At 36.5% G+C, this 23,073-nt stretch overlaps 1 protein-coding gene and 1 non-coding gene across 3 annotated transcripts in view; one reads left to right on the top strand and one right to left on the bottom strand.

The window, feature by feature from the left end:
• LOC126691692 (exocyst complex component EXO70H1-like) overlaps window positions 1-23,073 on the bottom strand; it is a 197,056-nt gene that overhangs the window by 18,317 nt on the left and 155,666 nt on the right. The window lies entirely within an intron of this gene.
• Window positions 17,032-17,107, top strand: TRNAR-UCG (transfer RNA arginine (anticodon UCG)). Its single transcript has one exon. It is a non-coding gene; the product is annotated as a tRNA-Arg (tRNA).

The raw sequence follows: 23,073 nt of genomic DNA, 5'->3' as shown, positions 1-23,073 counted from the left end.
GTGATGATGATGCATTGTTTGAGATATGCTTGATAAATTTATGTCGAATAAAAAAATTGTGACCAAAAAATTGGCATGTGGGTTGTATTTTATTACAGTGAAGATCTATCATGCGAAAACCCTACTTTAAAAAGAAAGAAAGAAAAAAGTCTTCAATTTGAGGCTTCATGCATATATCACTGCCTAATAAGGTTATTATTGTAGTTGTTGTATTTTATTTTTTAGCACCTGCTAATTTTTGTTTTCTTCCAGTTTCATGTGAGACAAAGTTTATATCCGCAGTCTCTGTACGATTACTACATGAACTGCCAATTTTTAATTTGTATTATGGCTCACTTGATTGTACAAATAATTCTTTAATTTTGATTGGATTTCTACGTTTATTTGAGTATTTAGATTAATTCATAATAAAAACATCTAACGTCTTTAAGAAATCAAGGCATACATATAATATTTTAGAAGTTTTCAATATTTGATCATACTGTTAACTTCTAAGTTATTTTATTTTTCAACTCTACTTCTTCTCTCTTTAAAAAAAAAAAAAAAAAAACTTTATGTGATCAACTTTACTTTTAAGTATTCATAAGATTTTTTTTGAATATCTTATACTTTGATTAATTTTTAACTTCATATATTAATTACTATTTTTTTAGAACAATTAATTACTATTTAATGGTTTTCATTTTTACTTGTTTGAAATATACATTTATAGTTAGTTTAAATTATGAAATATCTTAAACATAATAATGATTATACTAATTCCTACAAACACTAGGCTCAAAAATGTTTTTTTGAAACCAAGCATGAAAGGAAAAAATTATAACTTACATTTATATTATAATTTTTCTATGTTAATCAAGTATTTTTTTTTATATAACTTAATTTTTTTATATTTAGAATTTAAAAAAAAAAAAAATTTTATCTTAATCTTGTCCCCTAAATCAAAATCCTAACTCTGTCATTGTCTGTGTAAATAATTATGCATCATGATATATATTATTAATTCATAATTGCATATTACTATTAGCCCATGTCAATTAATTTATAAAATGGATACTGAATTACTGATCATAACTTCTGGAGTCATGGCCGAGTTATGGGCTCTAAAGGATGGTTTCACGCTAACTTCTCAACTTAGAATTTTTGACATATGTGTAGAGCTTGATGCCGAGCTTATTGTTTTACTTCTTACTAATTACTCGATAAATAATCTCATGTTAGAGCCTTTGCTTGATGATTGCCAGACCCTACTGAAGAAATTCCATAGTTCAACTGTCCACCACATTTTCAGGGAGGCAAACCAATGTGCTGATGCATTGGCTAAGTTTGGAGCCACCCTTTCTTTGGACTATGTTAATTTTTAACCCACCACCTGTGGTGGAAGACTTGTTAGCTTTTAACAAGACCGAGCTTTTTTGTAATAGACTTATTAGTGTTTAATCTATTTCAGCGTTGGTTTACCCAAAAAAAAAAAAAAAAAGATCATACAAATTAATCATACATGTGTCAGGAATCATATTTTTATTTATTCATTTATTTTGACAAGTTGGAATCAGATTGTTTTTTATTTTTTATTATAAAAATTGGAATTAGTCAGATTTGTTGAACTACTGAAATGGGAATTTTTAGTCCGCTAATCTACCAGCAGTTAACTATTTGACCTTGTAAGCATATAAGTTTGTAACTAAGAATCTGTATAGACACAACATGTCCTTCCATGCAAATCAGACATAACATTTTGGTAGCAAAATATCATTTGTTACTCGTGTGACGAGTCTTGTAGTACCGAGATAAGTCTAAAATGCAGTTTATTCGGTTTTCTGTAACTTTTAGTTAATCATTTAAAACTTTTAAGGCTTTAAGCTTTAAATTAGAATGTTTTAAAATATAAGGTTTATTACATTATTCATTGTGTTATACTTTTATAATTTAAAATTATTTTATTTTTTATTATTTAAAACTGAAGATACATACATACACATACGAAAGTACAACTTATATTGTCATTAGGGTCTAATAATCTTAGTTATAGAAATTAGAAAGTTCATGATAGATAAGGACCTTTTTTTAAAAAAAAAATTTAATTAAAAAAAAGAATATTTGGATGTTTAATACAAATAGTAGAAAACAGAAATAAAGAATGCTGATTTGATAATTTTCTTATTGTATACTAGTCTCATCACACGCGCTTTGCGCATGCAATGAGACCTTTTTTTTTTTTTTTTTTTAAAATACATGAATTAGTAGAAGGGTGTCCTATTTTGTAGGTATTTTAAAAGGAGTTGGAGATATATTTTTACTGGATTGTTCTTAAGTTTTTTCCTTATTAAAAGTAAGGTTTAGAGATATTTCTAAATCACATAAAAATCCGATCAAAAAAGAGAAATTTTTTTATAAATAATATAGGTAAAATATACTTTATAAAGTCCATAAGAGTTAGTCAAACTAAAATATTTTTATAAAAATTTATATAAATATGAGTATTTTACTAGGATTTGATTGGATACCACTTATTACTGAAAATTAAAAATACTATGACAAAATAATTTTTAAATGTGTGAATAATACCGTAGGACCCAGTTTTTTTTTTTAAAAAGTTGCTGAATAAAGGTAATTGTGGGTCTCGTGAACAGTGCACGGGACCCATAGAAAAAAAATGTTTCTGCTGGGAAATGTGCAAAATGTGCTTCCCAAACAGAGGTGAAATATAACAATAAGTGTGCGTTTGGAACGCACAGTTTTCTGTGCGTTCCTATGTTTTGCTGAAAAATAGTGGGTCTCGTGTACTGTTCATGAGACCCACAAAAACTTTTTTCAGCAAAAAAAAAACTTTAAAATTGGGTCCCACGGTATTATTCACTCATTTAAAAATTATTTTGTTATAATGTTTTCAATTTTCAGTAATAAGCGGTATTCAAACAGACCCTAAAAGTAAAACCCAAGCAGGACAAAATCTATTCGGTTTTATAAACCATGCCGGGCCATTTCCAATTCAACCCTGTCATTCTACGTATGGGTGTGACCATGTAAATAAAGTACGTATACCAATGCGTGAACCTCGTAATAGAAAGTAAAACTTAGTCACCCAATTAATGGACTTTATCTTCTGTGTGCAACCACCATGACGTACTAGTTACTACTATGCTCGTATTTGACTCATTGAGATTGCCTCAATTTGCTTCTATCCCATTTTTTATGTGAACCCTTAGAAGCTGTGAGATATCAGATTTATGGACTTTTTGAGTCTTCTATTAATTAAATGTATTGCATCCATTTCTCGTTTATTTATCTCTGGAAACTTTCACAGTCTTATTTGACGGCTTATATATGTGTGACTCATGAGTTCTTCTGCCATGGAAAATTATTTACTATGATGAACCAACTGGGTAGCTAGGTATACATAATAGTATGGTTGGTGATTATTTTCCAGATGCGTTTAGACCAATTAGTACTTCCACATTCATACATATCGTTGTCTTTTTTTTTTAAATTTTTTTATTGATAGTATTGTCCTATTTAGATAATAATGAACTGAGCTCCATTGTCAAATTCATAACGCTAGTTATTTTAGGAATCTATATATATAATAATAAGTGAAGTTGAGAAAAACTCAAATTATAATTCCAAATTAGAGTTCCAATTTTGCGCCATATATCCTAAATTATTTATTTTTAAAGAGTTTTATTTAATTTTAGAATAAAATACGAGACCACATCATAAATATTCATCTATATATATAATAATAGGTGAAGCTGAAAAAAACTCAAATTAGAATTTCAAATTAGGGTTCCAATTTTGCACCATGTGTCCTAAATTATTTATTCTTAAAGAGTTTTATTTAATTTTAAAATTAAATGTGGGACCACATCATAAATATTCGTACAAGTGAGTTATTAGGTACAAAAACCAAAGACTCTAGAATAAATGAAGTAAAAAAGGGTGTTTCACAATAATTAAAAAAAAAATGGACAATTTACATTTTATACCCAATAATATCCTTACAAATTTTTTTAAAAAGTTAACAAAATATAAAAATGGCTATCAATAGTATTTAAATTATATATATATATATATATATATGAATTATATTATACATCTTATTGTATATCTTTGCATAAGCATGGTTTACAAACTAGTTCAAATAAATGGGATGTCCAAATATAAATAAATTATCTAATATGTGTTTGCTTCTAGGTCAGGCTTAGTTCTAGTGTCCAGTAGTATTGAACCCATTGAGATGATGACATGTGTCGACTTTTGGACATGTATCACCATCTGACCGGGTCTAGTGAATTAAATGTATTGGACCTAAACCAAGTCCTTTGCTTCTTAGAATCAAGAGAGAGAGAGAGAGAGAGAGAGAGAGAGGAGGGGAGGGGGAACTAGATTTATTCCTTTTGGCCATTTGTTCAATCCCATAATGATAACATTGCTTTCAGTCCATTCGCCCCCCCCCCCCCCAAAATTGTTCGTAATATAAAGTCTATTAGATTTTTTTTAGAAGCTTTTATTTATTTATTTTATAATTTGATACATTGGGGGGGGGGGGGGGAATTTGATTATTGGACACTTCTATTGAAAATAATAGGAATTGCTAATTAGAAACAGCGATCGTTTTGTGCTCTCATGTTCTCTGGACATGTGGTAGCAGTGTTCGTCCTGTAGTATTTCTCTTACAGGAGTTTAGTGACCTCCCAACGTGAGGTCTGGTTTCGTGTCTGTGAGTCTGCTAGTTGTGTTTGGTGTAGTGTTCGTTACTGTGCGTGAAAGCAGATCAAATGGCTGATGAGCTGGAACAACTGTGTAGTAAACTTAAGGTTACAGAAGAGGAAGATGAGGGTATAGAACTAGGAAGTAGCTGTACAGAGGCAGCGAAAGCAGTGGGAAAAAACTGTATAGTTATGAAGATTCTGACCATGAGGAGTTTAAATCTAGACACACTGAGGAAGAACTTGAGAATGCTCTGGAAGCCGAACAGGGGATTGCAAATTTCGGAAATAGATGAAGAAATTTTCCTTGTAGAGTTCGGTGATGGAAAGGATAAACAAAAGGTACTTGAAATGTGTCCCTAAAGCTTTGAAAAACAGCTGATTGTCATGAAGGAATTCGAGGGGGAGCTCGTTCTAAGGGATATTGAGATGAAGCATTGTCCGTTTTGGGTGTAGATTTTCAATCTGCCTCTCAAGAGCAGAACAAAGGAAACGGGTTGGGCAATCGGGTCTACACTAGGGGAAGTGCTGGATGTTGATGTATCGGATTCAGGTGTCCAATGGGGGATGCTTGGGGTACGTGTGAATGTTGATATCACAAAGAAACTCATCCGTGGGAAGAAGATAAAAATTGAAGGAGGTGAGAACAGATGGGTAATCTTCAAGTATGAAAGGTTACCAAATTTTTGTTACAGGTGTGGAAGGCTTGACCATGCCATAAAGGAATGTCTAGAGGAGCAATTGGTAAATGAAGGGAAAGAGGAAGGAAGCCTACAGTATGGGGCTTGGTTACGGGGTGATCCATGGAAGAAGTATGGAGGGGACACGACCCATTCTGGTCAGGGGAGAGGTCAGGTACACCGGCAGAAGTATGCCGAGAATGCAGCGGTTAAGGTAGTGGAGCATAGAAGGATGGCTGGAGCTGAACAGGGGCAGATTGGTGAGCTGGTGCGATCAGTTCCAGGCGTGAATCACAATGCCCAAAGGGAGATTTCCCAATGTTCTGACAGCCCAAAGGTGTTGGGGAGTGTTTTACATGATTTGGGAAAGGTCAATGGGAGTCTAGAGAAAGCAGAGGAAAAGGAAGCTAATTTAGGGGATGATAGCCTAGGAATCCAATCAACTCAACCTGACATGAAGATGGCCATGCAGTGGGAAAAAGCTGATGCGGACAAGACTATGCCTCCCTTTAAATTCAATCTGGCGCCAAACAAAATCCCCACTCAACCCGGTTTGGAGGAGGTGATATCTGAGAGCGAAATGGGCCTTATGGCAATGAGCTTTGAAGAAAATGTGGGCTGGGTTGCTGAAAAAATGGGCCCAATATCCAAGCATTGGAAAAGGTTGGCAAGAAAGATTAAGTCTGATGCTCCAAAGAAAAATAAAAGCCCAACAAAACAAAAAAGGGAGTGCCCAACACCATTAATAGAGTTAGACCCAAATGCTCTGGAACTGAAACATAGAAAGGGGAAAAATAAACTTGTTGTCTCAGAAGATGAAAACACAATGGATGGCGGTGTGACGGTGGCTGCGAGGCAGCACCGCTGAGCCAAATGACGCTCTTAGCTTGGAACTGCCGGGGTCTAGGGTCAAACCTGGCGGTTCGAATCCTCACCGACGAAGTGAAGGCAACTGACCAAATGTTGGTCTTTCTAGCAGAAACAAAGGCTGGCATCAATCGAATAAAAGGTGTGTAACGTAAACTTAATTATACTCAGGGGATTATTGTTCCCAGTGACAGAAGAAGCGGCGGCTTGGCATTATTGTGGAAGGAAGGTACTATGATTGATTTTAAGAACTGCTCGAATTCGCATATCGATGTGGTTGTTCGTGAATCACCATCCTCTGAGCCATGGCGTGCCACTAGCTTCTATGGTCATCCGGAAACCAATAAAAGGTACATCTCTTGGCACTTACTTGATTCACTTAGTATACAATGCAATTTGCCTTGGGTGGTTTTGGGAGATTTTAATGAGATTCTATATTCTAATGAGAAGTTGGGTGGTGCTGTGAAAGAGGCAAAACAAATGGCGGATTTCAGGGATTGTTTGAATAGATGCGGCTTAGTTGATCTTGGTTTTATTGGGCAGAAATACACATGGTGTAACGGACGTTTTGGGGGAGATAGGACCAAACTTAGGCTAGACAGGGCTGTAGCCAATGAGGGGTGGATGCTGAGATTCCCGGATGCAAGAGTGTTTCACTCTTCGATGTCTATATCGGATCATTGCCTCATTAAGTTAAGCTTGAAAAGGGATCAGATTAGGAGACCACAAAAAAAGAGGTTTATGTTTGAAGCATTGTGGACGAGAGATACTAGATGCCGGGAAGTTGTGGAGTCATCGTGGGACTTTGGGGGGAATTTTCCTAATGCTCATTTGGTTGATAGATTGAGATATTGTAAGGAAAGGTTAAAGAGTTGGAATTGGAGAGAATTTGGCAATGTGAACCAATTACTGAGGCAAAAGAGAGAACAGCTCCAACACTTGGAATCTATGAACAACCTTCACGAAAAGGCAGAGGAAACTCAGCAGCTAAAAGGGGAGATTAATGAAATATTGACAAGGGAGGAAAAAATGTGGAACCAAAGGTCTAGGACTATGTGGATGAAGTGGGGGGATCGAAACACAAAATTTTTTCATGCCACTGCAAGTCAGAGACGTAAAAGAAACGGTATTGTGGGGCTGGTGGACTCGGATGGGAGATGGCAGGTTGACCCAGGAAACATTGAGGGCATCATTCTGGAGTATTTTGGTTCCATTTTCAAGTCAAACGAGCCTGTTGATTTTGAAGCAAGCCTAAGTGCTATCCAGCCCAAAGTGACCCCGGTAATGAATGCAACGTTGACAGCCAACTTCAGAGCGGAGGAGGTTTGGAATGCACTTCAGCAAATGCACCCTACTAAGTCACCTAGCCCAGACGGTATGTCCCTAATTTTTTATCAAAAATACTGGGATGTAGTTGGTACAAATGTCATTGATTGTGTGTTTCATACTCTTAATACGGGGGTGATGCCCCCTGGTCTGAATGAAACTTTTATTTGTCTCATCCCTAAAGTTAAGTCCCCCCAAAAAATTACTGAATTTCGCCCTATTAGCTTATGCAATGTTAGCTATAAGATAATTTCCAAGGTGCTAGCTAATCGGCTAAAGAAAATTCTTGCCGAGGTTATTAATGAATCTCAGAGTGCTTTTGTTCCAGGGAGGCAAATAACGGACAATGTCCTTGTGGCGTTTGAAACGATGCACTGTATCAATGGAAAGAGGAAAGGCAAGGAGGCTCTGATGGCACTAAAGCTCGATATGAGCAAAGCATATGATAGGGTGGAATGGCGGTACCTAGAGGTGATTATGCGAAAATTGGGTTTTAATGAGAGATGGATTTCTCTGGTGTTGATGTGTATTAGTACAGTTTCTTACTCAGTGCTAATTAATGGGGAAGCAAAAGGAAACATTGTTCCTTCAAGAGGGCTTCGACAAGGGGATCCAATTTCTCCTTATTTGTTCTTGTTGTGTGCGGAGGCATTGTCTGCAATGCTAAGAAAGGAGGAAGAGCATGGAAACATTCGAGGAATCTCAGTTTGCAGAGGAGCGCCCCAAATATCCCATCTATTCTTTGCGGACGACAGTATTGTTTTTTGTAGGGCAAATGTAGAGGAGGGTAGAAGAATCCTTAAAGTCTTGGAGGATTATGAGGGTGAGTCGGGGCAAAAACTAAATAAGGACAAAACTTCCTTATTTTTCAGCAAGAACACAAAGAGGGAGGTACAAGAACAAATTAAGCAGATTTTTGGGGCCCAAATCATCCAACATCATGAAAAGTATCTCGGTTTGCCACCACTAGTGGGAAAGGGGAAGCGGAAGGTTTTTAACCGCATTAAGGATCAAGTGGGCAAGAAAATAGCGGGATGGAAAGGGAAATTGCTATCAAGTGCCGGAAGGGAGATTTTAATCAAAGCCGTCGCCCAAGCCACCCCCACATACACGATGAGTTGTTTCAAGTTGCCGGATTCACTTTGTAGGGAGTTAAATTCAATGATGAGCAGCTTTTGGTGGGGGCAGAAAGATAAGGAGAGAAAACTGGCGCGGATAGCATGGGAGAAGCTCTGTATTCCCAAAGAAGAAGGGGGCATGGGTTTCAGAGATTTAAGAGCTTTCAACCTTGCTCTTCTCGCAAAGCAAGGATGGAGAATCCAACAGAATTCTAACTCCTTAGTGCACCGGGTATTCAAAGCAAGATATTTTGCGGATAGGCATTTTAAGGAGGCCGTACTAGGAAAACGCCCATCATATGCTTGGCGTAGCATTTTTGCAGCGAAGGATGTTGTGCTTTCAGGATCAAGGTGGGTGGTTGGGAATGGTGAGCAAATTGATATTTGGAAGGATAGGTGGTTGCCCACTCCGGATTCCTTCAAAGTTATTAGCCCGAGGACCAGCTTGGAATCATGCAAGGTTGCCTGGCTGCTGGATAAGGAGACCAGATTGTGGGATGTAAGCAAAGTAAGAAGCTCTTTCCTCCCTCATGAAGCCGATACAATCCTTGGAATTTCCATCACTCCGCGCTTGTTGAAGGACTCTTTAATTTGGGCATGGACAGCCAATGGGAGGTTTTCAGTTAAAAGTGCATACAAGGTTGCTCAAAAATGCTTGAAGGTGAGTGGCCACAATGCGAATGCAGGAAGTGCCTCAAAAAGTGATAAGATGAGATCCTTATGGAATTTGATTTGGAAGTTAAAATGCCCAAACAAAATAAAGCAATTTATGTGGAGATCCTGTAGAGACATACTTCCAACAAAACATCGATTGAGAGCTAGGGGAATTCTCATTGAGGATGACTGTGAACAGTGTGGGATGTGTGAATCTGTGGGGCATGTCTTATGGGGGTGTAAGGTGGCTGCTGATGTTTGGGGTGCTTCAAGACTTAAGCTCCCTACAATACCCAACCAGACACAAGTGTTCCTTGATTTAGTGTGGGAAATTAGAGAGAGGAAACCCGACATTGATTGGGAGACTTTTGCAGTCATGGCTTGGAGCATATGGAACCACAGAGATGCTCTCAAACATGGGGGGCAACGTAAAGATGCAGGCCGAATTATAAAAGACGTAGCAGAATATATAAAGGAATTTAGGCAGGAAAATCTCTGCCTGAAAGAGCCTTCTAAATTACCAAAGTCTCATTGGTCTCCTCCTAGGTGTGGCTGGTATAAAATAAATGTGGATGGGGCTGTTTTTAAGGAGTCTGGAAGTTGCGGAGTGGGGGTGGTCATAAGGAATGAAGAGGGGCTGTTGATGGGTGCAATGAGCAAGCGGGTGGAGTTGCCGCTAAAGGCTTTGGAGGCAGAGGCTTGGGTTGTGCAGGAAGGTATCCAATTAGCAGGGGAGTTGGGCTTAAGGGAAATCATAATTGAAGGGGATGCTCAAGTAGTCATAAAAGCTCTGCAGAATTTTGAGTCTTGCCCGTGGCCTGTGCAGAAAGTTGTTGAGGGATCTTTGCAAAGTCTTAGTTATTTTAAGGCGTGGTCTGCTTCTCATGTTCGCAGGTGTGGAAATGAAGCTGCTCATTTGATGGCTAAAATGGCCAAAACTCTATCAACGTGTAAGATTTGGGTGGAAGACATTCCACCTAATATTGTTGACCAAGTGCTCAAAGATGTAACAAACATGTTCTCTGTTTCGGTCAATTGAAAAGTTATCCAAGTTTCTTATCAAAAAAAAAAAAAAACAAAAAGGAATTGCTAATTGAACAAACACATTTTTGTATATTTTATATTTGTGTTAGAATCTCATATTCTTTTTCCCTTGTGTGAGAGCTTGTTTCTTTATAATAAAATCAAATAAAAAAACAAAACAAAAACTAAAATGGTCTTGGGACTCTTGGCAAGTCTATTACACTTATTCTTCTAGAAAACGATCATGATCTTATCTGGAATAAGATCAATGACTTCTTTTAATGGCTGTTTCTGCATGTTGGTCACATGACTCACATCAACATGTGCTTCTCGTTTAGGTTTTAAATCAAAATGTCTGGTTATAATTCATTGTAAATACTAATATATAAGATCACATGTATAATAAAAATTTTCGTTCAATTTCTTTCCTGTTTAGTTGTCCCAATTTTTTCATCGATATTTTAGAGAAAGCAAGTAGCCTGTTCTTGATGAAGTTTGTTTTTAAAGCTCATTAGGTAGAATTAATGATGGACTATATAATTCCCCCATAATTTAGAGGTATTATTAATTTAAACCTTAAATTTCAATTACTTTTAGTTAAAACTAATTAAAACTTCTAAATATTTTTAATTGACTTCTTAGTGAACACTATTAACTAAAACTAACAAAAGCTCAAATAAACTACACTTAAAAACTTATGCTAAATCGCAAATGACTCTTTTTATGTTTGACATGTTTTCAATTTCATTTTTAAGGTTTCATTCTTTTCAATTAATTTGTACCGCAACTATCATTTCCTGTCAGTTTGGCTATTCCTTTCAATGCCGTCAAGTGGTTTGCCGTTAACTTCTCAAAAACAACATATTTGATTTGAATTTAATCAAATTAACTGAATCTTAAATTGGATTTCTTGATAAATTTGTTATTGGAAATATAAATAATATAATGAATAATTTAGATTAAAATCTTACAAATGTATAAGAAATTCATATATATATATATATATATGAGTTAAAAGATAATGAAATACTACTAAAATAGAAATATAATAATTATAGGAATAAGGTCTCAAAATTGTATATTGGGCCTTGGGCTTTGGCCGAGGACGTTGATTGGTCCGAGGATGACTAAACAATAGTGAGAATGTTAAGTTCAAAGTCCCATAAGTAACATGAAAGTAGAAAGGTTAGGAAAGGTGGTCTGAGGAGGAGTGTCTTCTCGGATAAACAAAGCACAGGTCAAACGTATATTCTATTATTCAAAGTGACCTTCTAGGAAATTCCACTGAGAGGGACGTGTATCGTGAATGTACTGGAAGAGTGGAAGCTAGGAAATATCTAATGAAAGTTGCTACCATCACATTGAATGTCTTACAGCTAACTTTCTGACCGCATTTATGTGGAGAAGACCTCTGAACAGTGCTGCCTTGGCTACCACAACTCACAGAAAACTAGAAAGGGTGTTTGATGAGACAAACACTCAAATAGTGACTCAAATGATCAACAAGTGTAGGATCAAGATAGTTTAAGAGGAACTATATAATGTAAGAGATCCTCCATGGATAGAGGATCGAAAAAAGGGAGAAGAAAGCACTGTAGCAAGCAAAATTGTATTTGTAACTGTTTCCAATTAATATACACTAGAACTTATTCCTCGGACTAGGCTGAGAGTGAATTTATTTAGGCTAATCCTTCTGGCTTTTGTTTGATTATCTTTCAAACTTATTCTATCCGTTGTCCAACTCATTAGGGCCTATTTCTTCAACCCACTCTCTACAAATTTATTGTGTTGGGCTCACTGGGCCTATATCCCTTTACATTTTGGGTTTGGACTTCAAAACGTGTTCCTACAATAATGAAATTAATTGCAAAGATATTCAAATATGTATTTTAACAATTCTTGATTATATAATCAAAATTAGTTTGTTTTCTTCTTGTATGTATCGCTTATAGAATTTTACTGACAATGCTTTGACAATTGTTTAGGTAGACATAAAATTTTCAATATTAGAATTTATAAAAACCAACTTCAAATTGATTATTTCATAATAGGATTAAGTGGATTAGCCTAGAGGCTAAAATAATATATATATATATAAAATTAAGGTGATCAAGATAAATATATCAATAATTTTTTAATCCATAAAATAAACACTTACACACACTTATAATTTATACTTAAAGCATATCTTATAACATGATCTACTATATATATTATATCTCATATTGTTGGAAATACACATGTGAGTGAAATCTCAGATTGAATAAAAATGACAAGAGGAAGTGGTTAATTTAAGAGCCCAAACTCATAAATTTAATCTTTTGGATTAAGTGGTGTCTTTAGATGTTATGTTAACATTTCAATTGGAATCTCCTCCAATGTGTTAATTGACTTAACTCCCTAACAAGTGGTGTGGCAAGGTGGTGAGGTGCTCTAGGTAAATTTCCAAGTTGGAGCAAGGGCAAAGCAAAGCCTAAAAGGCTCACCCAAACGATCTTGGAAAAAGACCCAACAAATTAGTATTGTCAATAGTGCAATATCATGGTGTAGCACGAGAACATGGAAGTGTGGATCGGATTCCCATGGATGAGCGTGCTAGGTTGACACAAGATTCTTATGAATGGTGTATAAGAAGCCTATGGATAATGCATTAGTGAAGGAAAAAACTCAGAAGGTAAAGGGAAATCAGTAGAACTTGTTCGTGGCCCACAAAGAGGTAAAGACTCACATGTGAGGCAAAGATTGTTGGGTATATATGAGACAAAGACTCCAATTATGAAAGGAATCTTGATAATCTTGTCACTTTTGGAGAGAATTACTTGAAAAGACTCCTTGAATAGTTAATTAACATATAGAAACACATTTGATTAAAAAAATCAAAGCCTAAGAATATGACCTCAACCATATTATATTAATCTTTCACTCTTCCCATTAATATCCAATGTATGACTTTACTCTATATACCTTACAAATAGATTATATACCTAAAAAATAATGTATGAACTATGTATGAAAGTGAAACTATGGATGTAACATTTTCAACTCATGCAATTTCGCTTTCTGAATTCCGCGGACCTTCATGATTTTCATAAGTATGCATACCCGTCATGAATTCATACACGTAAAATCAAAAATGGTCTGTACATGTATTGATTTCTGTGACGCATATTTCAAAACTGATGGTGATTTAAATCTAATCAAATTTAAGAAGCTTGTACAAGTAATTCAAGACAATGAACCTTCAGCAGCGACCAAATTCATGTATAAATTGTTATTCCTTTTGGCAGTCCTAATGAAAAAGGTTGAAAGACAGAGACCTTTTACAGCTTTAAATTTGCAAATTCAACATTTTAATTCATAGCAGAAGTTCAAGTTCCCCGACAATCAAAGAAGCTATTAGCAAGTTAATTGCCATTGAAAGCTCACATCGACTCGTCCTATACTCCTACGTTGAAGTTGCTCATTTCTAATGGCGACTAGATGTCCAATAGTTATGTGCCACATTTGGCTAGCTGGAATGGAAGTAGAGACTGGGACCAATGTCTAATTCAAAAGGATTGTGATATCATGGAGGTGGACAAGGTGGAAAAGACAATCATATCTTTTTTCTTTTTATTTTTTTAATATCAAATAGCAAGAATTTGTTTTTTTGCCCCTTATATGGTATCGGTAATTGATGAGTGTATAGAAATATTTATTTTAAATTATTTTATTCATTTATAAAGGTTAATTGTATTTTTATTAGTTAAATTTAAGGTATATTGTTGTGGGTTCTTTTTGGGACAGTTTCTTGGTCCAAAGCCAATACAGAATCTTGGGTCATTGAAAAGAGCCTAAAGTAAGTATTGAGAGAACTGTGTCTAACTCACCATGGCTTATTTGGGTCGTTATACGAATTGATTTGTGCATAAGTTAGATGAACTCTATAACAAAATATAGAGGGTAGGTAAATGTCAATTAAGGGGAGAGGAATAGACTAGCATTACATAGATGCTTGAGAGAATTTCAACCTTGCACATTGCATGAAAGTGACCTCACTACCATTCTTAGCATGGCTTGGAAGACAAGATGTTGGATATTTTTTATTTGATGAATTTCAGTTTTAGGGTTTAGGTTTAGGTTTTGGTGGTGATGATGACAGCAATTTGAAAGGAATTTGGGTTAGTGGTTTCATGAGGTGACAGGCTTCGAGGACATGAGAACCTTTTAGGGGAAATAAGGCTTGGGAAGGCCCAATCGTTACTTTGGTTGGTGGTGGATTCATGGTTGGGTCGAGTCTACTATTGGGTTTAGGTCTAGGTTTGAATGTAGGTTTGCTTGCCTATATGTGAGATGATGCTGTTGGGCATTGGAGAGTGTGGGGAAGAAAAAAGAAATTTACCAAATGGTTTTAATAAGATATACTACAAAATGAAAAGCGTGAGATTTTTAACAATGATGAGAGATATGTGGTGTATTTGAAGAGTGGGCAATTAAAATAGAAAAAAAAATGTATACATTTTCTATTTTAATATGTGATCAAAATTTGCAAAACTGGTAATGAATGGTCTTTCTCATGTACTTTAACATCAATTATAGGAGTTCATTTTTAAGTTTCAAAACATTTTTGTCAACTTACTTCTTAGAGCCAAAGAATGCACAAGAAAGAATCACGTAAGAGAAATTGTTCGGTTCTAAAGTAAGAGCTCTCTCTCCTTTCACAACAAGTGTATGCTCTTGTGTGGGACCCATGGGGGGATCCACACTCATTTGAGAATAAGAACTACTATTGTAGGATTGAATAATTTTACAATTACATAGGGGCTGCACTTGATGAAATTGACATTTTTAGGAGACATGAAAAAAAACAAAATTTTGCTCCAAATTGGTTTGGAGCTATCTTTTTCAACCTATTACTTGGTGATTTATAAGATTATTCGTGTGTATTATTTAAATAAGTCACATGACTTATATAAAATTAATGTGACTAAAATTATATGTGAGTGATTTCTTCAATCACCATATAAAGGATTGAAGAAAGATAATTCTAAACCAGTTTGGAACCAACATTTTCCCAGCAAAAAAATCATTTGCTACCACCAGAAATTCAAAGAAACATAATTATTGGTGATGATTTAGCAATTGTTAAAAAGGTTATGATGTTAAAAGAGATCACAAATTTGAATTGCAAAATTAATAAAAGAAAATCTTGATGGTGTCACAAATAATCCCAAGTCCATAACTCGTCCATATGTCTCGTCCAACGACAGAAGCAACAATAGGCGGAGAGAATTGCAAGCGTACCAGCGACCCTCGTCCGTATATGGACGAGCTTAATACCTCAAGATCTACTCGTCATTTATGAACGACAAGCCTTCCAAGATGATCTCGTCCGTCTTTCACTAAAAGTGGACGAGATCATCCTGGAGGTCTCGTCCATCCTTACTATGGATGGACTAAAAGTGGACGAGCTCCTCATGAAGGTCTCGTCCATCCTCACTATGGATGGACGAGTTCATCGGCCCGTCCGACCTAGGTAACTTCCACAGCGGTTACTCCCAATTCTCCGGACTCCTCGACACTGGGAACGGTTACCAAACAGATAACCGTTCCACACACACACTATATAAGGCTTCTTCGATGAAGGAAAAAGGTATTCAGACATTTTTCTTACTTCTAAGAGAATACTTCTTCGTTACAGAGAGTTCAAAGTAACTAACTTAATCATCGGAGGATTTTTGGCCGGTCCTCACCGGTCCCCTCTGATTCTGTGTGTTTGGTATTACAGGAGATAGCCCGAAGATCAACGTTCAAGTCTTATCAACCCACTGATAATCAAGGAATCATCAAATCTAATTGTCTACGAAAGGTTAAAATGGTTGCAGGCAAAATAAAAGTTGTTGAGAATTTTTTGTTGCCATTAATTTTCCATGAATTTAAAAAATAAAATAATTTATACTTTTCTTAAATAGTTTACTTAAAAAATAAGTTAGATAAAAGTATCATTATACCTTAAAAAAATAAGGCCTTCAAAACTGTAGATAAATTCACTATGAAAATAAAGTGAATTTAAGTTATCTAAAAAAATAAATTACAGTTCAGTTAATTCCAATTTTTGCCAACCTCCTATCAAAAAATATTTGTAAAAGAAAAATTAAATAGGACTTTGAAAAGCCTAGACTTCAAATGTATTTTGCTCATTTGATAATATTTGTATAGAATTTTTTTAACTCTGTGATATGGTCCATTGTTCTTTATTAGAAGAATCAAAGTTGATATCTCCTCACTTCCTACTATTAAATTACCAAATCATTCTTTTCACAACGTGTAAAAACGAACGCACATATCAAATATGCAAGGTTGGTACAGCCTTTTATATTTGAATTATTCATTTGAATAATTGAATGATAGTTGTGTTGACATTAGAGAGATTCTAAACACTAATTTCAATGATTTGTACTAAAATAGTTTGTCTTGAACCTTTAATACAATCCCGGTTTTTTTTTTTTTTTTGAAACCATACAATCCCGATGTTTAAAAAAGAAATCAAATATACAAAATTATTATTGGTAGACATGTAAAAATTAAACAAGGAGCAAACTGACACAAGAATTTCTTGTCACTACAACTGAGATTTATAAAAAGGAAGCGTAAGTGCATAACCCGTTCACAAAACACCGCGTAGCGCAGTGGATTAGCGCGTTTGACTTCGGATCAAAAGGTCGTGGGTTCGACCCCCACTATGGATAGACCGCTGCACCCTTCGTGACTATGATGATGGACTGATCAAAATTCGTTGTTTCAAGAATAATAGTTAACGTCTTCAAACATTGGCTTCAGGTGTCACTTTTTGCAACATGACAATTAAGACAATGCTTATTGTGACTATGATGATGGACTGATAGATATCACTAGGGAAAGCACAGATATTACTGTTTCTAGGGTGAGATCAAAATTCCTTGTTTCAAGAACAATAGTTAATTTCTTCAAAATAAAGAATAACAGTTAATGTCTTCAAATATTGGCTTCAGGTGTCACTTCTTGCAACATGACAATTAAGACAATGCTCATTGGAGCAGACCCTTCACATATTGGTGACAGATGCATTCGAGTGCCCATTCACCATTGTTTTTTTGATGGGACCAAATCGCGGCATCCTCGAGTTAGATGTGGGAAAGTGCATCTTTACAACAATTATACCAGAATCTGGGGCATTTATGCTGTTTGTGCCAGTGTGGAATCACAGGTGCTATTTTTATTAACCAAATTCTATTATTTGTTGGTTTGAACATTTAAAAGGTTTCAAGTTTTTTCCTACTCCAGGTGATTAAAGATTTTGTATCTATATTGTGATATCAGATATACTCCCAATGCAATATATATGAAGCAGGACAAAAGAAGGTGGCATTTAAATATCTCACAGAGAAGGTATATCCACTTTCTAGTTTTGAACTGAGTACATTTCTGAAGTCTGCACAATCATCTAGAACTGATTGGTTTTAATTGTCTGAGGGCTTAAGTAAAGTTTGCATACATAGATGTAAATACACACAAACACAACAGGATTTTGGTTGTGAATTCAGCTCTTTGAGCATTCTTTAATTGAAACGGAAAAAGGAAAAAAAAATTAAAAATCCTTGGGAGATTACAATGTAACATACATAAAGACACATTTTTGCATTAAAGTATCAGTTTCTTATTCTTGTAAAAAATTTATCTGCAGTAAGAGAGCTTTATATGCTAGTAATTTTTTGCTTTCCAGTACGTAGATATTTTTTTGCTATTACTATATGAAAGTAGAAATGGATAAGCAAACCTATGGATTTTCTGTGTCTTTTTTTTTTCAATTTCTGTTGTCTCTATTGTGTTTTTATCTATGATATCTTTCTCTTTATGTTCCTTTCTAAATGTGGTATAGGAGCACAACAACCATAATTGCATAAATTAAGACATTTTGACTTCCTCTCAACATGAGTGACTATATTTTAGTATTCCACAAGAGCTTTTGTTATCCTCTATTGGGTTCCCATTTCCATTTAACAGTGAATTTCTTTCAATATTTCATATGTCTTCAAGTATCAATGATTGAGATTAATAATCTTGCTATCTAGAAGCCATACAGCACCCAACATTTAGAAGTAGGAAAAATAGAGGGAAAAAAAAAAAAGCAAAAGATTTTCAATGATGAGGCCCCTGATGCCCAACTGAATTATAGAAGAATTATCCGATGGAAAGAGGACACCTCATAGCAATGGAATAGATGGTATGTGACTTCTGCACATGATGCAAAATTGAGTAGAATGGCTGTGCGCTCTCTCACTCGTAAAGGTGTGTGACTTGCAGTTCATTAATCAAGAATTGTGAAAAGACTCCCGAGTCCTGACCTGTAGTGCCCTTCTACAAGCATTATTTCTTATAGTTCATGACCAGTTGGATTGAACTTTGAAATTAACTTTCAAGGTGTTCATAGGAATTTTCCGCTACAAAAGTAATCCAAACAATCTCCCATACCCTCCCATAAGAAAAGAAGACAGATATCTCGAGTTGTCAATTTCATACATAAACCCTTGTGATGGTTTCATGTTGCTGGCTATGTGAATCATTCATATGAACAAGTTGAATTTTCATGAGACATATACATGAGAATCTTTGGGAAACAGTTTATTTTTTCTTTTCTCTAAAGTTAAGTTCCTACTTCCATCCCTTTCTATCCGTTCTTATCTGAGCTCAGTTGTTATGGAAGAGTTATCAAAACAATGGACCAAATTTTCGTTGTTGGACAAAGAGGGAGACAAAATCACGTTGGGAAAAAATCAAGGATCCAAGGAACATATCATTGCAGCAAAGTTCTTAACCCGAAGAGCTTTGAACATTGATGCTATTGCTAGGACCTTCAAACCTCTGTGGAGAGCGATTAAGGGGTTCACAATAAAAAACATGGGTAACCATGTTCTGTTGTTTGTCTTTGAAAACCAGGAAGATGTACACCGGGTTTTGATCAGTGAACCTTGGACTTTTGATAAACATTTGGTGGTGATTCAGAAGTATGAGAAAAACACCCCATTACAAGATATTAGATTTAACAAAACATCTCTTTGGGTGCAAGTTTTCGATATTCCAATAAGATACATGTCTAAGGAAGTGGCAGAAGATATATACAGTTCTTTGGGTGAGGTTGGCTTCTCGGAAACTTATCCAACAGAGGTAGGAGGCTGTTGTGTGCGTGTGAGGGTCAGAGTAGATGTGACACAACCACTATGCCGGGGAAGAATAGTTAATCTGGAAGAAGGTGACCGAGTATGGGTCTCCTTCAAATATGAAAGGTTACCCATCATATGTTACTGGTGTGGGTGCCTTGATCACGATGAGAAAGATTGCCATCTGTGGATTGAAAGTAAGGGTTCTCTTAAGCCTCAGGATAAACAATTTGGACCATTTATGCGTGCTTCTCAGACAGGCAACATCAGAAAATCTGTTGTTCATGTATCGGGTTTCTTTGAAGACAAAGGGGGTCATCAATCAAATGGGGAGTAGTCACAGGTGAACTCAAGTGCTCAAACGGAGACTTCATCGTCACCGGAAAACTCTGGCCATCCTCCCTCTGGAGAACAAGCCGAAATGGAAGCCTCGGTATTGATAGGGAATGCAATAAATGTCGCTGTGCCTCTGGTTGCCTCGAGACTGCGGACTGATGTGGAGTTGATGACGGATTTGTAGGGTAAAGCTGGCTCTTCCTCACCACCAGCTTTCGCGCACCAAACCAATGACAGCGACGTGAGCACTAGTGGAGGTAGAGCCTCGATGGGTGATGTGGAACACTTACCTATGACCTTAAACTCTGATTTTCTCCCAAAAAGCATGGGAACATATGCTGAGGGAGACCCTTTTCTGGCAAAACTTCAGGAAATTAACAGTGACATACAAAAGTATAATCATGTCCCATGTGAGAAAATAGGGTGCTTAGAGGGTCAACTAGGTTCACAACTACCAAAAGCTAAGGGCTGTCAGAGTAGAGAGGCGGATTGGTTGGGGTGTGTATCAGACAACAAAATGAGTGCAAAAACAGATATAAGTAAAGGGTTGGCTGGACCGGGTAGGAAAGGAAAAGCTGGAGTTGGGCCGGGCCCAATAAAGGAAGTGAAGAAAGGCCAGTGGACTAGATTATTAACTAAGCCCAATTCTGAGTTAATGGAGGAAGCACCCTATGGGGTTGAAGGCCCAAAACGCAAAATAAGGGAAACTCAAGCCCGTGAGGAAGCTAATGCAGTGAAGGAAAAAAAAATAAAAAACAGAGGAGGAAGCTGAAAAACAGAGCATGTTGTTTACTACACAAATAGGATCGGCGGAGGTTGCGAAGCAACTCCGCCAGGAATTATGAATCTTCTATGTTGGAATTGTCGCGGGCTTGGAAACCGGCAGACAGTTCAGGAGCTTGGCGATTTAGTCCAAGCACAAGATCCTACGGTGGTGTTTTTAGCCGAAACATGGCTGGATGAGGTTAGGCTAACTGGTTTACGTGATTCGCTTCGTTTTGGTCATCACCATGGAGTTTCTCGATTAACTCGTGGTGGTGGCTTGGTGTTGTTTTGGAAGAAGGACTTTGACTTGCAAGTCATGTCTTCCTCTCATAATCATATTGATGTCTTGATCAATAGATGAAAGGTGAATGTTTGGCGCTTTATCGGTTTTTACGGTGCTCCTGAAACCCAACTTCGTATGGAATCATGGGATTTGTTACGAGAATTAAATAATCGCTTCTCGATATTGTGGCTATGTGGAGTTGACTTAACGAACTTTTGAAGTCGCAGGAAAAGTTGGGAGGTCGGTTAAGGCCTTATGGTCAAATGCTGAAATTCCGTGAAGCCTTAGATGAATGTGGTTTGTTTGATCTTAGTTTTGTGGGTAGTAAGTTCACTTGGCACAAAACTTATCTGGATGGTGGTATTGTTTGGGAAAGGCTGGACAGGGCAGTGTGTACAACGGAATGGTTTAACCTTTTTCCTGCAACTAAAGTGAAAACTCTAGTGTGTGCTTCATCGGACCATAGTCCTATCTTGGTCCTACCCGATGGGATTAGTTTAAACCCTCAACGCCCCTGGCGTTTTGAAAATATTTGGTTAGAAGAGCAAGGCTACCATGACACAGTGAAGAGCACTTGGAAGACCATCTCCTCGGAACCACCTATGCCCAAAGTTATGATGAACGTCGATACATGCAAAACCCAGTTGCGTGATTGGAGTAAGAAATCTTTTGGTAATGTTGTAAGTACATTGGCAGAGAAAAAAAAGAATCTAAAATTAGCGGAAGAGGCTACAACGAAAGGAGGGAGTGTGGAGTTTTTTCTTCAATTAAAAACTGAAGTGGCCGATTTGCTTAGAGTGGAAGAAAAAATGTGGCTGCAGCATAGTCATGTGCACTGGATGATCTCTAGGGATAAAAATTCTAGCTATTTCCATAACCGTGCGTCTCAGCGTTTCAGGAGAAACAACATTACTGAACTCAGAGACTCTCGGGGAAGAATAGCTTCAGGTGATGAAAAGGTTTCTAAGATGATTATTGAATATTACAACCAATTGTTTACTACCTCTAATCCGTACAACATTGAGGAAGTAGTCCAACATACAAAAAAGGTGGTGTCCAATGATATGAATAACTGTTTAACCAGAAATTTCTCGAAGGAAGAGGTGGAGACAGCCTTGAAGCAAATAGCCCTTTTAAAAGCGCCGGGCCCAGATGGAATGCTGCCAATCTTTTTCCAACATTATTGGGAGAGTATTGGGGATGACGTAGTCAAAGCTGTGATTTCTTGTCTAAATTCGAATTCAATTGAACCAGGTTTGAATCACACTTTTATTACTCTAATTCCTAAGGTGAAAAGTCCCGAATTTGTTACTGAATTCCGTCCAATTGCTCTATGTAATATTTTGTGAAAGCTTGTTTCGAAAGTTTTGGCCAACAGGTTGAAGAAAGTGTTACCCCATATTATCTCAGAATCTCAGAGCGCCTTTCAATCGGACAAAGCTATTTTCGATAACATTTTGGTGGCCTTTGAGACGTTGCATCACATGAAAAGAAAAAGAACAGGAAAAATGGGTCATATGGCCTTAAAATTGAATATGAGTAAAGCATACGACCGGTTGGAATGGGTGTTCCTTCAAAGGATCATGGAGAAAATGGGCTTCGACTCGAAGTGGATAGGATGGATTATGGAGTGCATAAAATCTGTATCCTATTCGATCTTAGTCAATGGCGAACCTAAAGGTCATATAGTGCCAACTCGAGGTATTCGGCAGGGTGATCCTCTCTCCCCTTATCTTTTTCTAATATGTTCTGAAGGTTTAAATGGGTTAATTGATCATGCAGTGGACAATAAGCATATTGAGGGGGTTTCCCTTTGCAGAAATGGCCCAAAGATCTCTCATCTATTTTTTGCAGATGATAGTGTATTGTTCTGCCGAGCTAGGGTGGGGGATGTGGAAAAAATTTAGGAGATATTGGGAAAATATGAACGTGCATCCGGTCAAAAAATTAACTCGGATAAAACTACCCTCTTTTTCAGTAGCAATGCCTCTATTGCTACAAAGGAAGAAATAAAAAATTTGCTTGGGGTGGCCGAAATAAAGGAGTATGAAAGGTATTTGGCCTTACTGACGGTGGTTGGGAGGAAAAAAAAGGCGAGCTTAAATTTCATAAAAGATAGGGTGTGGGGTAAACTCC

This window comes from Quercus robur, chromosome 7, assembly GCF_932294415.1.
Source record: "Quercus robur chromosome 7, dhQueRobu3.1, whole genome shotgun sequence".
Taxonomy (NCBI): Eukaryota; Viridiplantae; Streptophyta; class Magnoliopsida; order Fagales; family Fagaceae; genus Quercus; species Quercus robur.
The sequence above is the reverse complement of the archived record's forward strand: the minus strand, read 5'-3'. Positions and strand labels throughout refer to the sequence as shown.